The sequence below is a fragment of the Peromyscus leucopus genome, chromosome 23, assembly GCF_004664715.2.
Source record: "Peromyscus leucopus breed LL Stock chromosome 23, UCI_PerLeu_2.1, whole genome shotgun sequence".
Classification (NCBI taxonomy): Eukaryota; Metazoa; Chordata; class Mammalia; order Rodentia; family Cricetidae; genus Peromyscus; species Peromyscus leucopus.
Window position 1 is genome coordinate 33167758 of NC_051082.1, and position 15191 is coordinate 33182948.

General features: G+C 50.0%; 1 long non-coding RNA gene across 1 annotated transcript in view; it reads left to right on the forward strand.

Moving 5' to 3' along the window:
- LOC114699147 overlaps positions 1–11035 on the forward strand; it is an 18509-nt gene extending 7474 nt beyond the window's left edge. Inside the window, exons 2-3 of the long non-coding RNA XR_003735475.2 lie at positions 6846–7155; positions 10330–11035. This is a non-coding gene — a long non-coding RNA (uncharacterized LOC114699147). The remainder of the gene's footprint in view (positions 1–6845; positions 7156–10329) is intronic.
- Positions 11036–15191: the final 4156 nt, after the last annotated feature.

The following is a 15191-nucleotide window of genomic DNA, read 5'->3' on the forward strand; positions in this document are numbered from 1 at the left end:
TTTCCCAGAGAATCAGGGCTCAAGCAGGAAACGAGGCACAGACCGTGGAGGGGCTTGCTCCCAGGCTGGCTTTCTTATCCAGGTCCCCCTACCAAGTGGATGGCACCGCCCACAGTGGACTGGGCCTTCCTCCATCAATTAGCTATCAAGGAAATGCTGCACAGACAAGTCAAGCCCATTGGCCAGTCTGCTCTGGGCAATTCTTCAGTTGAGGGGGTGACTCTAGGTTTGTATCAAGTTGACAACTGAAGTTATGCTTGACAATTGCCTCAAATAACTTTGCAATGATCTGCTCTGGATCGTTCTGAAAGCCGTGTTGCTGAGTTCACTTAGACAAATGCAAAGATCAACGACAACAGAGTAAACATGTCCCCAGCCACAGTGACTTTGGTTAAGGCAAATTTAAAACTCACCTGCCAATCATCTTAACCGCTCTTGAGTATTTCATTGAGACACAAGTTGATGAGGACATTCTAATAAAGGAATGGACAGCTGGAGGACCACAGGCTGAGCACGAAAATCATCATCAATACCAAAACTAAAGAGCCTTGACCTAATTACATACTTGAAGTGAAATACATGTATGGAAACTTGAACTCAGAGGTATTTTGGTATTCCATGCGTTTGCATGGCTTCGAAGTTTCCAACCTAGGGCTGGAACCATCTGCCAACATCAGATCATTAAAGGGCTCACCATGGCCTCCAAAAGGTTTTTGTGAACCCTTGCCTTAGACGGAAGGCAAGATTAACATCAAGATGTTTTAGGGCTGGTAAAGATGGTTCAGCAGGCAGAAAGCGCTTGCTGTGCAGACATGAGTTTGATCCCCGGATCCCACGGTAGAAGGAGCAAGGAGGAAGATTCTCAAATATTGACCTCTGACCCCCACGTATGTGCTGTGGCACAGGCGCACACATCACACACACACACACACACACAATTACACTAAATAAAACTGAAAGTTTTGAAAAGATGCTTTATAAATTTGTAAGTGTATTAAATAATAGTAAATAATTTCTACTCATATATATATAATGTCAGATATTATAAATAATAATCACATGTTTAGTGACCAGATTCAACCATTAATACGAGCAACACTAATAAGCATTTCAGATATGGATCAACACGTATTTACCTTCATGGGCACACCACAGTAACAGGCAAAAGGAACCGGGCAGTGGGGTGTTCAGACACAGATCTTTAACTAGGTTTTCAAACTGCCAATACACCGACCTCCATCACCGTCTAGGAAGAATTTCAGCCAGGTAATTTAAAGCTGGTGATAAACATAAGCCGAGCTGTTACTGAACATGGTGCTTCAGTTCCAATACCTCGTTTTCATGTGTAAGAAAAAGGAGCCACTGTCCACACTTTATAACAGACTGATTAGAAGATAGACCGTGGAAACTCCTTTTATAGCCAAATTCTGCAGCCAAATTCTGCAGCCAAAAATCAGATTCGGAGTTTGCATCTTGAAAGCCAGGATCCATTCAGAGTGTTCCAAGAATAGTTCTCAAATTGCTGGAAAGTGTCGCTTCCGTACGCTATCTGTACGCTCTCCTCGCAATGGATTTTCAAACCCAGAGGAAGGGTTGAGTCAGCCTTGTAGAAAGCAATCAAGTTATTTCTTCCTTCTTTTGTTTCTCATTGTCACAAAAATACAACTGACGTATTTCTTTCATAAATGTTCCTTAGGTCCTGCTTCTTCCAGACACTGGCCCTAGTCATGGGATCCTAACAGTAAATGAAACGGATCAAAAAATACAGTGTAAGCTGTGCGTGGGCCCGGTCAGCCAGAGAAACACGCAGGATAAAACAAGCTTGCTTTCCTGTTCTTCTTTTACGTGTGGACGTGGTGTGTGTGCGTGTGTGCGCGCGCGCGCATGCTATGACCAGAAGACAACCGCAGCGGTTGGTCCCGGCTTCCCACCCTGACACAGGGGCTCTGTCATTTATCTGCTGCCCCTGCCAGCCCCCGGGATTCTCCTGTCTCTGACTGCCATGTCGCCTGAGGAGCATTGAGATTCCAGCCATGGTAGCTTTATGTAGGTCCTGGGATGTTGTGTTTGTGCAGCTCATGATTTCACCCACTGAGTGATCATCCTCAGCTCTTCCCTTTAAAAATGGCTACCATGTGCTGGTGAGGGCGCGTGTGCCAGGGTGTGTGCCTGCAGGTTAGGGGGCAACTCTGTGGAACTGGGTCTCTCCTTTCACTTTTGTGGGGCTCCAGGGTTGATCTCGGGTCACCAGGCTTGTGCAGCACGCGTCTTTACCCATTGAACCATCTTGCCATTCCCCATTTTTAAGGAGAGTCTCACTGTGTAACCCCGGCTAACCTCAAACTTGTGGTCCTCCTGCCTCTGCCTCCCAAGTTTCAGGGTTACAGCTGTGTCCCATCATGATCATTCAGGCTGTTCTCCTGAAGGCCACCTCCTCACCTTAGGTATCTCTGAATGGGAAAAAAAAAAAATGAGCTCGTGGCTGCTCCCAGGTGTGGTTGAGGAGGAGGTTTATTGTTGACATGTGGGAGAACACAGCCAGAGGAATCTGGAAGAGTCCAGACTGAACCAGAGCACGAGAGGAGGAGTTGGGGGGGGGTGAGAGAGAGAGAGAGAGAGAGAGAGAGAGAGAGAGAGAGAGAGAGAGAGAGAGGAACCAGGAGTCAAAATGACTGGGTTATACAGGAAAGAGAAGCTGGGGAAGAAATGAAGCTCGGGGCTGAAGAGGTTGAGGGTGGGGGCGGGGTAGAGGCGCTGAGAAGAGCAGGGACTCTAACAGGGTTGGTGATGCTGAGGCTGGAGACTGGCGGCCAGAGTCCACTTTGATATGTTAAAGGGGCACCCCAGCTAGCCGTCTGTCCTGAGTTTAAAACCCAACAACCTCCCTGTTCTTGTTAACAACTCTGTTTTCTTTTAGATGTTTCCTGAACTCTTTATACAGACTATCTTATATAGGATCATAAAAACAGCTTATATGATGTACAAACTATACACACATCTACGAATCCTATCAAACTCATTTGCATAAGATGTGCAAGTCTACACCTTCGCTTTTCAGTTGGTCCTGAACCTGGGTGATGGCTCTCCCAGTCAGCAGAACAAAGATTTTTGATCCTTCCGAAAAGGGGAGCAATTTGTCCTTAGCAAGAGCACTCTACCCGGGCCAGTTAGGCAGTTTATGGTAGTCTTTGGCTTCAAAAGGCAAAATAAGTTTTAGGGTTGACTTACAGCAAGCCTCAAGAGTTCACAGATCAACCGGGGAAACACCAGTAGGGAAAATAATCCAGCCAGGTGTGGTGTGGTGTGCATGTCTGTGATCCCAGCACTTGGGAGGCTGAGGTGGGATTTGTGAGCTCGAGGCCAGTCTGGGCTATCCGAGGAAACCCTGACTCAAAAACGGGGGGGGGGGGGGGGGGGGGAGTAAAACACACGGAGACACACACTTCGAAAGAGGATTCCCGGAGTGTCTTCCAACATCAACGGCTCACAAACACCTACGGCCCCGGTTCTGGGGATCCAGCACGGTCTTCTGGTCTCTAGGGAGACTGATGCACATAGTGCACAGACGTGCAAGTAGGTAAAACACCCTTGCACATAAAGTAAGATGAAACAATGAAATGAAAGCTTGGAATTTCCCAGTAATAAATCCTATCCTGGCCTCTGACTCAGCCTCCCTGTTGCTAGGAGTACAGGTGTGGCACCTGGCTTTAATTAGCTAACTTCATTTGGGGCTGCGATTCTTTTTTTTTTTCTAAGATTTATTTATTATGTATACAGTGTGTTCTACTTGCATGTACCCCTGCACATCAGAAGAGGGCGCCGCCAGATCTCATTAAGATCTCATTACAGACGGTTGTGAGCCACCATGTGGGTGCTGGGAATTGAACTCAGGACCTCTGGAAGAGCAGCCAGTGCTCTTCACCTCTGAGCCATCTCTCCAGCCCCCCCCCCCCCCCGGGGCTGTGATTCTTTAGGGTAATTAATCCACCTTGCTCTTTGAGGAGCCTCCCACATGCTGTAGTCAGGCATGACCTGAGGCTGTGTGTGAGTTCCTAGGACCTGTGGCATGGAGGCCATGGTGAAGGTGCCCTGCAGTGAGGCTTTGGAGGCCCAGCAGGAAACCAGCATGGTAGAGAGTGAAAGCAGGAGGTGTGGGGTGGAGGGAAGCATGGGGATCTTCAAGTTAGAAGCAGCCTGGCAAAGGGGATCAGGAGGAATCGTATATCCCCGGTATGGAACGCAGGCCTGAAGCTGAAGGAAAGGGCAGTTAGAACAGCCTTGTCAAGAGCCCTGCCCCAGCCAGAGACCAAGACCCTGTCCAGAACATCTGCCCTTCTGGCTGCATACTGGTTTATCTTGACTCACGGAGTTGGGTGCTTTCCTGTCACCCCGCGGCCTGGCTCAGAATCATCTTTTACGTCTGAAGTTTGCTCTTTCTGCTTAACATTATTCAGCATCTTCTCTAGCAATCCTGTACCTACTTCTTTTCAAAATGCCAGAGATGCACGAAAAAGCTAGGAACCTTGGCCCGGCCCCCAAAAGGATTCTCGGATATAGGATGCCCAAGGGGGATCATTTACAAATAGGATGATGTGAGTTCGAGGCCAGCTTGGGCTACAGAGTGAGTTCCAGGAAAGGTGCAAAGCTACACAGAGAAACCCTGTCTCAAACAAACAAACAAAGCCTAGGAAGGGAAATACCAAACACTGGTGGAAGACTGGAGAGGAGAGAGAGGAGGAAAAGCCTGACCTAGAGATGTATGTGTAAAACTGTTCTTGCTTTGCTTCACTGTGGCAAATAACATGTCTGTATTTCATTAACTGGCAAAAGAGAGGCATTGCTGAAAACTCAACAGCTTTTAAAAAATACACCCCCCACCCCTACATGCTAGAGCTCAAACCCGGGTCTTCTCAAACGGTACCCAAGAGCTGTACCCAGTCCCAAAGACCTAATTTCATTCCTCCCCCCGCCCCCCCCAGCTTTTTCTTATGGAAAACTACAAACAGATGCAAATGCAGAGAGGGGAATCACACTTGGGTGTGAAGACACCTCCAGACCTGGTTTCCTGGCTCCCTACCTCCTGCTCAGAAGAGATCTGTGGTCACCCGCAAGGACAGTGCTCTGGCTTAGCGGGCATTCACTCCCCTCCCCTTTTCTCGGGAAGCCTGAGAACATCAAGGAGGCCGATGTGAGAGAAGGGAAAGGCACCCACAGACACGCCAGTGGACTGAGCAGAGGGAGAGGAGAGGGAGGGCAGGGGAGGGCAGGGCAGGGCAGGGGAGGGCAGGGCAGGGGAGGGGAGAGCAGGGGAGGGGAGGGCAGGGGAGGGCAGGGGAAGGGAGGGCAGGGGAGGGGAGGGCAGGGGAGGCTCCTGGTGGCCCAGCCTCTCGTTGGCAACAGCGTTTAGGGTCTTGTAGGTCTTTAGGGCTGGGGCGGCTGGGTAGAGTCCCTTGAGGACCGGAACAGGATCAGAGAAAGTGTATGATTTTTTCATCTTTGTGCAATGCTGCAGGGCACTTTTGCCGCCCAGGAAGTGCAGCCTCCAACTCACCCAGGTGCTAACCTGAGGGGTGCAGGGCTGCACCACGTGCTGGAGGTAACCTTGGCATACACTTCAGTGTAGAGAAATGTCCCATAAAAACACCCAGCTAACAGGAGTTTTTCAGCTCCACGATCATCTGATGGGACCGGCCTACGTGTGGTCCATCATTATCATCTCGGCAGGACACGTTTCTACCGTTAACTGCCGGACTGCGCCCCGTCTATCAGCAATGCCCCCTCCCCATCACCCTCACAGCCCTCTCACTCCATTTCCTCCAGTGTCACACGAAGATGTGTTCCCCACCGCCCGATGTGTCTCCTCCCTCCACTCTTCCTGGTTCCTTTGGTTTGGTTTGGTTTGGTTTTTCCGAGACAGGGTCTCACTGTGTAGCTCTGGCTGTCCTGGAATTCACTCTGTAGACCAGGCTGGCCTCGAACTCAGAGATCCACCTGCCTCGGCCTCCTGAGTGCCCGGCTCACTTCCCTCCATTTTCCATGGCTGTCCTGCCCACATGGGTCCTTTCCCTGAAGGACACCTAAGCATTGGCCACCCACACATGACAGCCTCTCAGCCTCCACCCCAGGGCTCCTCTGCTTGGGGGACACTTAGGCATTGACTAGTGCCTTACCTGTGGGAGGCTTTGTGTGCATGGCTGCCTCTCTGCTGATCAGCTGCTCCTCAGGATCCCTGGCATCTGTTTGGGGTGCACGCTGCCATCACGAGAGCTTATTTTTCTGTGCACAGGCTCTTGGGGATCCACACAGGATGGAGGTCAGAAGATGTGTCCAGGAAAACATGGGTCATGCGAGATTAATCGAGGACCTTGCGTCTATAGAGAAGCGCCCCCCCCCCCCCGCCCCATAAACTAGTGACTGCACACACTGTTCCCAGGGACTTCACGTTCGACCTGAAAATTCAAGTTCTTTAGACGCACGGAGGCCCTTCTGTAAATAAGTACCGGCTCCAATTCTGCTGCTCGCAATGTGCACCCCAAGTCTCGCAGTCACAGGGATGCCTCTGCACCCCTGCCGAGTTCTGGGGCCTTTCAACACCTAATCGAAAGGCCACTTCCTGCTCATCTACGTCTCTGTTTCAGCATCACCGCCTCTTGTAAGTGAGCCTTGGGCTACACAGTCAGGTTCGGGGTGACTCTGGACCCCGATGTTGTCTTCTCAGCTGGTTTGGAAGAGTCCAGGAAGCAGGCACTGGTTCTCCATCCAGACACCATCAGCAATCAACGCGGTACGTGTTTGATGAGTGACTGAAGGAGGAGATAAAGTCCTTCTTATTCCTGTCCCTACAGAAACACGAATGCACGGATTCTTCACAGCCACCGCAGTCTGGGTACTACAGTTTGAAATTCTGAGTCCTTGAGAATTAAACCACCCCACTTTACTTTGCTGACAAGAGACTAAGCCGATCTCTAGTACCAGGAGAATCTTCTGCCTTGAGTTTCACTCCTGAGAGGGGCCGCCTTTTCACACCCCAGACAGACCTGTGCGTCCAACCCATCAGTTGACTAGCAGCAGAAAACTCCAAAGGAGGGGGCTCACACAGCACAGCGGCGTGGACATCCATCCCCGCCATCCCAGCACTCCGGAGGCAGGCAGAGAGTAAGTGCTCCTTAACAAACAAAGGTGAAGAAAGCACCGCCTTTGATTCCAGCACCACCGGCAGAGGCAGGAGGATCTCAGTGAGTTCAAGTCCTGCCTGGTCTACAGAGTGAGTTTGAGAACAACCAGAGCTACACAGTGAGACCGAGTCTCCAAAAAACAAGCAAAGAAAAGAAAGGCATGTTTTACCCCACGGTCACCTTTTACTCCGAATTCTTACAGAGTTAAAAATACAAAAAGGCAGACCTTGAAACTATCTGCCCCCCCCCACACCATTACAACAGTACTAAATTAAGTGCTCTTCAGCTTTGCTTTGATCCTTTTTCTAAAAGCTTTCTGGTTCCTCCCCCACTGTCTTTCATTCTGACAATTAGGGAGTTTCCTAAGCACAGCTAGAAAAAAAAAAAAAGGCTTTTTTTTTTTTTTCTCTCTCTCAAATTTCTCTAAGTCTACCCTTCCCCGCACTTTTCTTTTTCTTTTAGTTTTTTTTTTTTTTTCAAGACAGGGTTTCTCATGTGTAGCTTTGCGCCTTTCCTGGGACTCACTTGGTAGCCCAGGCTGGCCTCGAACTCACAAAGATCTGCCTGTCTCTGCCTCCCGAGTGCTGGGATTAAAGGCGTGCGCCACCGCACCCAGCTTTATCTCCAGTCCTTTAAAAATATTTTCTTTCTTTCTTTCTTTTTTTCTTTCTTTCTTTCTTCCTTTCCCTTCTTTCCTTCCTTCTTTCTTCTTCTTCTTCTTCCTCCTCCTCCTCTTCTTCGTTTTGTTTCTCAAGACAGGGTTTCCCTGTGTAGCCCTGGCTGTCCTGAAACTCACTCTGTAGGCCAGGCTGGCCTTGGACTCACAGAAATCCACCTGCCTCTGCCTCCTAAGTGCTGGGTCTAATAATTATTACTGATAAATAATATGGAAAATAAATCATGTAAAATAATAATAGGTTTTCTGCTCTCCCCCCAATAATAAGTTTCTCCACTGATGAAGTAAGCCAGAGTAAGCCAGATCAAGCTGAACTGAGAAAGTATAACAAGAGATATGTTGGGCAAAACAACTCCTAGACAGGTTCTCTGGTGCCAGAGATGGAGGCCAGAGAAGTTAGTCGCACACCTGAACTAAAGCAGGGGGATTTTATAGGCTGTCGGTGAGAGATGACGACGAGTCTGCCACAAGCCAGGTTTGTGCCCAAGTATGGTCAGAGGCTGAGTGCTTAGGCAGGGACCTGGGTGGCCTGCAGCATCATCAGGACAATAGCTTGTGAGAATTCGGGACTGGGCTTTTTGGTGCCTTTCCTTTGTTTGGAGACTCTCTGAGCAGGCCGGGGCTGGAGAGGTAGGGAATGGGGCTTCCAGGACCATGCAAGGGTGAGCCAGAGGTTCAACTGAACGATAAATATGAGTAGGTAGGTCACCACACCTGGCCTGAATAAGTCATTTGTGGGTGTGTTGCAGGGACTGAACTCAGGCCATCCGGCATGCATGGCCATGTAAGAGCTCTTCCAGAGTGAGTCATTTCACGGGCACAGTGGCAATATTTTAAATGTATATAATGCTGGGTATGGAAATACACACCTTTAATCCCAGCACTCAGGAGGTGGAGGCAGGTGGATTTCTATGAGTTCAAGGCCAGCCTGATCTACATAGTAAGTGGCAGGACAGCCAATGCTACACATAGAGACTCTTGCCTCAAAAAGAAACAAACAAGTATAAAATCTGCTGCTGTACTGAAGGCCTGTTCTCTTGCATCAAATCTAAGACCTCTCAGGACGTGTGTGTGGCAGAGCTGTGCATGCCTGTACTCCGTGCGCACTGAAGGAGGCTGAAGCGGGAGGATGGAATGTTCCAGGCTAGATTGGACCATACCCCAAGACTAGGTCTCAAACAAACAAAACAAACCCCAGGAAGTAGATACTGTCTTCATTGGCTAAGTATCTTAATCATGGCCTTCTGAGGTCACCTGCCCCTTCGCTCCCCCCACCCAGCTTCGGGCTCAATCCCCAGCCCCTGGGCGTGCTCGCAAACGTTCTGGTTCTGAAGCACACCCTCACTCCTCTATTCCCAGAATTCACTTTCGTTTATTGCAGCGGTTCTCAACCTGTGGGGTGCAACTCCTGGGGTCAAACAACCCTTTCACAGGGGATATTTACATTATGATTCATAACAGCAGCAAAATGACAGTCATGAAGTAGCAACGGAATAATGTTATGATTGGGGGTCACCACAACACGAGGAGCTGCATTAAAGGGTTGCAGCATTAGGAAGGCTGAGAACCACAGACTTAGAGGCTAATTATAGTCTGTTTCAATCCTCAGACTTCTGTCACCAAATGCCAACCTTTTTTGAGATTGTTGTTTCAAGATATGGTCTTACATAGCCCAGGCTAGCTCAAAACTTGCCAGGTAGCTGAGGCTGGTCTTGAACTCCTGATCTTCCTGCCTCTACCTCCCAAGTGCTGAGACTACAGGCATACACCACGACCAGTTATTCTGTCTGCCTGTCTGTCTGTCTGCCTGTCTGTCTGTCTGTGTATCTTCCTTCCTTCCCTCCCTTCTTCCTCCCACCCTTCCTTTCTTTTTCCTTCTTCCAGAGCTGGGAGTTGAACCCAGAGCCTCACCCTAGGCAAACTGAGCTATATCCCCAGTCCTAAAAAACAAAAGCAAACGTTTTCTTTTTTGGTAAGATGATCTGCTTGTCAAGGTCACCTGTGCATCCTACTCGCACCCAGAATTCCCAGGACGGGACTCAAGTGACACAAAGTTTGAACAACCACCTGTACCACACACCCTCCCTCTACTGCCTCCTGCTGCAGGCAAGGGTGTGGCCACCGGCTTGGTGGCCCCAGCCAGCAGTCTCGAAGCCTAGTAGCAGGGCACAGGACAATACAGCAGAGCCTCCACAAGCATTGGCTGTGTGAGTGATCTCACGGTTGAAGGAGTGAGCTGGAGCCAGGAGACTCAGCTCTTCCCTCGCCCTTAACCAGAAGATTAATTGATCACGAAGTCCTACATCATAAATCTCTCTCAAATCCCCTCTCCCTTTTGATGCTTGCCTCGCTCCCATTGCTGGATTTTGTCAGGGCTACAGAGAGATTAGTAAAAGGGAAACCTCTGGGGGCAGGCAGGAAGAAAGGAGAAGTCCCCGTGGAATCTGGACTGAATCCAGTTTGCCTGTTCTGTTCTAGCTCCGACGCTTGTCTTTTCCTGATGCTCATCACTCATTTGCCGGAGGAAACACCACTCGGTCTCCATGTGCCTGCTGACATGCCGTCACATCCTTCTGTGCACTGACTTTAGTTATTTCTTATAGTAAGATTCATCTATCGGGAAGGCACGCAAAGACACGCACAAAGTATCTGTTTAATTCTTGTAGCTCCCACAACACCTCATGAGACCCCAGACATAGAGTAAATGCTTGGTGAGTGTCTACAGACCATACAAAAGAAACGAGGTAGTTCTGTGATTAGGGACAACACAGATGAAACCCAGCACAGTAATGTTAAGTGGAATAAGCCATCACGGAAAGACAAACTCTGCATGGCCTCACTCACAGGTGGAGTAGAACAAACTTGACCTCACAGAAGCCGAGAGCAGGATGGTGGTTACGGGGCTTAGGGAAGTAGGGAGGAGGTAAGGGGCCGGCTCGGTGACAGCAAAGCAAGGAGCTGTGTGTGCACGGCAGGATCATGACAGACAAGTCACTGTCAATTTTAAAAAGCAACAAGAGGGGCTGGAGAAACGGTTCAGTCACCAAGAGCACTGGCTGCTCTTACAGAGGATCTGGGCTTGGTTGTTTCCAGACTCACAAAGAGGCTTTAGCTCCAGGTGATCTGATGCCCTCTACTGGCCTCTGCTGGCACTGCACCCAATTGGTGTATACACACACACACACACACACACACACACACACACACACACACACAGAGTTAAAATAATTGCCAGGCGGTGGTGGTGCATGCCTTTAATCCCAGCACTCTGGAGGCAGAGGCAGGTGGATCTCTGTGAGTTCAAGGCCAGCCTGGTCTACAGAGTGAGTTCCAGGACAGCCAGGGCTATACAGAGAAACCTTGTTTCAAAAAATAAATAAATAAATAAATAAATAAATAAATAAATAAATAAATAAATAAATAAATAATAAATTAAGTTAGAAGAAAGATTTTCTAATGATTTGACTCCAAGAATCCTGTTTAACATTTGAAGAGCTACCTGTATTATAGTTGATTTTAACATTTGCATCAAACCCGTCCCTGCCCTAAACCCTCGGGCTCCCCAGTGCTCCTGGGACTGGGTACACATTCGTTAACCACACTTACAGGGTATTTCATGGTGGGTCCACTCTTCCAGTCTGGCCTCCCTGACGGTGGGGTGGTGTGCCCTATGGGGTAGGAGTTGCCTTCTGCCATGTACTGGGTTAAACCTGAAAATGGGGGCCCTGACTGCAGGAGTGTTAAGAGAATGCCAGCTCTGTCAGCGAGGGCGGGAGAACACGGGGTACCAGAAACCCTATTCAAAACCTGGGAGGAGCACCAGGAAAGTGGGGTTCAAACATGACTGGGGCTATGGAGCAAGACCAACACTGAGCCTGGCTGGAGAAAGAAGTGAAACTTGAAGGTGAAAAAAAGGGAACCCAAGGAGTGAGGTGTGGGCAACAACCCACGTGAACCGGCTAGTGTCCAGCCACGACTCCTGAGGACGCTGGCGACGGCTCTGCCCCTGACACTGGCGATTGCTGATGACGCCATCAATAGCTGCCCATCTATCCGGGTAGTTTCCTTTGGTGTAGGCTCCAGCTAGCCAGGTGCTGCTCAGGATGGCTTCTCCTCAGGCCAAGGACTTGGTGTGTGCAGATGTGACAATCTGCCCTGGGAGTTTGGGTGATGTGAGTCCACCGCTGGGAAACAAGGTGACCCATGCCAACAACACGGGTCCAGTTCTGGGCGTGGGGACCTGAACAGCACATTCACCTATCTCTCCGTAGGTTCCCTGTGTGGCTCAGCATCCACTGCTCAGTTACACGACAGCTGGAATCCCCTTTGTGAGGCAGGAGGTTTTAGAGTCTAAGGCCGTATAGCAAGACCCTATCTAAAGAAATCAGGGACTAGGGAGATGGCTCAGCAGTTAAGAGCACTGGCTGATCTTGCAGAGGACACATGTTGGGTTCCCAGAACCTGGAAGGCAACTCACAACCATCTGTACCTCCAGTTCCAGAGGATCCAGTGTCCTCTTCTGGCCTCTTCAGGAACCAGGCATGCACATGGTACACAGGCATACGTGCAGGCAAACACTCATATACATATGATAAAAATAAAATCTAAAAAAAAAAAAAAAAAGAATTTTTGGTTTGGTATTAGGACAGAACTTGCAATAATTTCTGAAATTGCCCTAAATGCATTTCTGCTATTTCATATTAGCAATTTATTTGAAGCAATAGTCTCAGTATTACTGATTATAAAATCAAAATATTGATCCACTCTGAAAAATGTTGAAGTTCTCTGTGTCTTGCAGCATCAAATATTCAGCCAAGATTTAATTCTTTACATAAAAAAAGATGCACAGCTATTTCATTAGTATGCAAATTAGCTTTTGTCTTGAATAAATGTTAAAGTTATTTATATTTATACACACACAAAAGAACTGTCATAAAATAAATTTCTTTAGCAATTATTATTTATAAATGTTTGACCTGTATGCCTGTGAATAGCTATATACCTGGAGTCATATAAAACTTCCACAGGTGAGGAAGGGTCTTGAGTGGAAAAAGCCTCACTCTAGACAAATGTTTTCTTTCCCTGGCCTTCACTGTGATATTCAGAGGGCATGGGTCACATCTCCCTTGGGGACCTAAGAAATGTCTGCTACATTGGACTTGGCAAAAAGCACCTTGGCTTTTGCCTCTGCAAACTCCTAACGTTTCCTAATGTGTAAAATGGGAATAGGACTGGTGAATGGCATGGAGAACAGAGCAGGAATAATACATTCGAGGACCACCGTCCCAGGGGGTTAAACCCCAGCACACGCTAGTGACCGCGATTCCTGTCCTCTGGCATGATCTTCTAAGCTCCATGTGACCCCCTTTCTTCAACTGTGTCCACGGATGTCACCCTTTTTGAAAACTACTGCAGTGCTGATTCATTGTCAATTTCTTCCTTTTGTGTCCGTCCCCCCCCCCCCCCCCCCCCGCCAAAGAAAAGGCCTCACTCCACCTGCCTCTGTCTCCCGGGTGCTGGAATCGAAGGCATGCATGTTTATTCTTGTGGTGTCAGATTTCATTTTAAATTCACATTCTCATCTAATTTGTACATCTGTTTCTCCAATTTTTAAACTTTGGGGACTGGATAAGTCTTTTGCTTTATGGTGGGCAGAATTAGAAGATGGCCCCCGTCCCCACCCCAGAGGTAGGGCATCAAGTGACTGTAAAGAGACTTGGTCCCACCTCTAGTTGTATCAGAAGGCACAGTTAACTGATGGCTAAGGGGCCTTCCCTGGTGGGCCTGACTTAATCACATGAAGTCATTAAGAGCCCAGCAGAGTTTCCTAGGGAGACTGATTGGAGCGCATAAGGTACGGTAACACAGGAGAAACAGGTCCTGGTGTCCTGCTGTGAAAAGGGGTCACTTGATGATGACAGAGCACACATTTCAAAAAGCTGGAAGAAAGGATTTTGAAAATTTTCATCCTGAGAAGTGATAACTGTTCAAAGAGTCCAATATTTACCCGCTATGAACACCACAGTATGTAAAATGTATCCAAAGCTTAAAAAGGAGCCTAGAGAGACGGCTTAATGGATAGAGCACTTGCCGCACAAGAGTGAGGACCTAAGTTCAGGTCCCCAGAACCCACAGAACACCAAGTACGGTACAGTGTGTGCAGGCAGAGAGTGGAGAATCCTGGAAGTCCCGGCGCGGCCAGCCAGCCTCGGAGACACAACAAAGAGATCCTGTGTCAAGCAGGACCGACCTGCAACACGGCACATGCATGTCTGCACTCACACACATATCATAGAACACACAGAAATGATTAAAAAAAAACTTAAAAAAATACATTTAAAAAGGCGGGGGGGGGGGGGAGCAGAGTAAAACAAAATCTTGATTACAACATAAACAAGTTGAATGTTTTCTGCAGAGGAAGAGACCGAAAGAAAGCACAGGGTGCCCTGGGCCTTGAAGGCAGAGGGGGCTGCAGGGGGCTGCAAGGGGGTGCAGGGAACTGCAGTGGGGTGTGGGGAGCTGCAGGTGGTGCGGGGAGCTGCAGGGGCCTGCAGGGGGTGCAGGGGGCTGCAGGGGGTGCAGGGGCGTGCAGGGGGTGTAGGGGCCTGCAGGGGCCTGCAGGGGGTTCAGGGGGCTGCAGGGGGTGCAGGGGGTGCAGGGGGCTGCAGGGGGCAGTAGGGGGCTGCAGGGGCCTGCAGGAGGTGCAGGAGGTGCTGGGGCCTGCAGGGGGTGCAGGGGCCTGCAGGAGGTGCAGGAGGTGCTGGGGCCTGCAGGGGGTGCAGGGAGTGCAGGGGCCTGCAGGGGGTGCAGGGGGCCTGCAGGAGGTGCAGGGGGTGCAGGGGGTGCAGGGGGTGCAGGGGGTGCAGGGGGTGCAGGGGCCTGCAGGGGGTGCAGGGGCCTGCAGGGGGTGCAGGGGCCTGCAGGGGGTGCAGGGGGTGCAGGGGCCTGCAGGGGGTGCAGGGGGCCTGCAGGAGGTGCAGGGGGTGCAGGGGGTGCAGGGGGTGCAGGGGCCTGCAGGGGGTGCAGGGGCCTGCAGGGGGTGCAGGGGCCTGCAGGGGGTGCAGGGGGTGCAGGGGCCTGCAGGGGGTGCAGGGGCCTGCAGGGGGTGCAGGGGGTGCAGGGGCCTGCAGGGGGTGCAGGGGGCCTGCAGGGGGTGCAGGGGCCTGCAGGGGGTGCAGGGGCCTGCAGGGGGTGCAGGGGGTGCAGGGGAAGGAGCTGCAGGCAGCTTTTAGGACCTGAGAGTGGCACCCTCCTGCTGACCACCAGGGAGGGGCTTCGGGAGACATCAAGGAAGCAAGTTCTGCCAGTGTGCTCTGGAAGAAGCTGGAAGATGACGCCCT